Here is a 2,128-nt window from a genome sequence, read left to right as displayed (position 1 = left end):
AAATGGAAATGGGGATGGAAAGGAGCCCAGCCAGCTGGTCACCCCCCGAGAGCAAAGGCTTGTCCTGGCCAGGCGTGAGCCAGCAGGTCCCCGTGTCCCCGAGGGTTTGCTCCCTCCTCTCCAGGCTCCCTGCGAGGCCTGGGGGAGAACCCAGCTGCCTGCAAACCAGCCCTGCAGCAGGAGCGCGTGGGTGCTGGCAGTGTTCAGGCAGGGGATGCCATGCGTGGGGGCATCTGCCCGCACCCCGTCCTCACCCACCTGCATCCCCTCCCCACTTGGCATCAGTCCATCGAGACGATCTGGAGTGATGTCCCAGCACGATGCCCTTCCAGCCTGGATCCCTACCCCAGCCTTGGCCAGCAGCCCTTCCTCCGCTGGGGATGGTGACCATCGCCTTCACGCAGACATTCCCAGGGGCTGGAGAGGGCTGCTGGCATCCCCTGCTCTGAGGAGCCCTGAGCACCCAGCAGGGACTGCCTGCATGACGGCCATCGATCTCTGAGATCGCGGTTTTACTCTGTGCTAGAGGGCTTTAGGGTGCAGCCATAAACTCTGCACTAGCAGGAGTTCATTTACCGCCCCAGCAGCTGTTTGCTTTTATGCGCCAGCAGGAGCGGGAATGGGGTTTCAGGAGCTGCAGACCCACTCCCGCTTCCCACCAGCTTCTCTCTGCATGCCCAAGGGAAAGCCACCGCCCCACGGCAGGGAGGACGCACCATGCCGGATGGGTGGTGGGCAGCCCTGGCACCATCCCCGGGGGGACACGCAGAGAGGGGCCCGGGCACCACAGCCCCGTGCTGGGGGCTCAGGGGGAGCCAAGGCCAGGGACAGCCGTGCTTTCTCACACTCTCTCTGGAGTCAGGGCAGGACAGGGCGTCCTGCGGTCCCTGGCCCCACAGGACCCATGGCCCCTGTCCCACGTCCCGGGCATGGCGGAGGACATGCCCCACTCCCGCAGGACGCTGGTGGCCCTGCCCAGGTGAGGCCTCTGGCACTGCCGTCCCACCAAGAGCCCCCCGGGAGGAGGAGCGCCCGCCGACGTGGATTCACACGGAACCAGCCTATTTTGGTGGCGCAATCAGGCTGACAATGGAGCTACAAGGCTATGCAGCAATGCAGCCGGGAGCTGAATTTACACTGTTTACAATATCTCCTGCAAAACAACAACCACCCTGTTCCCAAAATCCAGGCTGGACACTGATATGATTGAAACGAGCCCGACCCACCCCCACAATGCCGTTTCCTGACACTGTTCTGGCAGCTGGGGGCTATTTTGAGCTACGAGGCTCTGCCACGCTCGGCCCCATGGCACCCTGTGGGGTGGGCACGGGGAAGAGCCTGGCCCCGTCCCGGGGCACAGTCCCCACGGCACCGCGGGAGGATTTTGGCCAGAGCTGGCAAGCACGGCCTCACGCTCAGCGCATGGGAAGGCACCCGAGTCTCCCAGGCACCCTGGGATGTGGCTCTCTGGGTTTTGGCCACGTTGCAAAATTATTTTTCCCATTTTTCACGGTTGTGGGATCTTAGGTCAGCCCAGGACATGAACGGAAAACGTCTGAAAGCTTGGCAAGGCTTGCAGGATGGCAGAGGCTGCCCCACCCCTGGCAATCCATCCCTTGGCCCCAGTAAGTATTCGGGGGGGATTTGCTAGATGGGGTGGCCCAGTGGGACGGGGGTCAGCACCACGTCCCCCAGCCGGGCACGCTTGCAGGCTGCCAGCAGCAGAAGTGGCTCCGGAGGAGGCTCGGTGGTGGCCCCTGTCCCGGCCAGCCCTGCCCTGGCTGCCTGGTGCTAATAGGCACCCACCTGACAGCATTGATTTTCCTCCTAAAGGCGGAGGAGAGAATTGTCTCAACTATAATTCCTCAACGTTACATTTTTCAATTATATCTTGAGCTTGACACCGCAGTCACTCTGCCAGCGATTGCCTCCACACCTGCCCCCGCCATGATGAATCTGAAATCATTAGCCCCGCGGCAGCAGCGGGAATCGCGCTGTCGGCGCAGCCGGGCCCTGGCGCCTCTGGCCCTGCTGGAGATGGGAGCGGGATGGGGACTCACCCGCACATCTGCAGCGCTGGCAGCCCCCGGCTCGTGCCCACAGGCGTTGCCCCGTCCCCCCGGCATTT

Source organism: Egretta garzetta, unplaced genomic scaffold (genome assembly GCF_000687185.1).
Source record: "Egretta garzetta isolate BGI_Z169 unplaced genomic scaffold, ASM68718v1 scaffold211, whole genome shotgun sequence".
NCBI classification, from domain to species: Eukaryota; Metazoa; Chordata; class Aves; order Pelecaniformes; family Ardeidae; genus Egretta; species Egretta garzetta.
Note: the sequence above shows the minus strand (reverse complement) of the source record.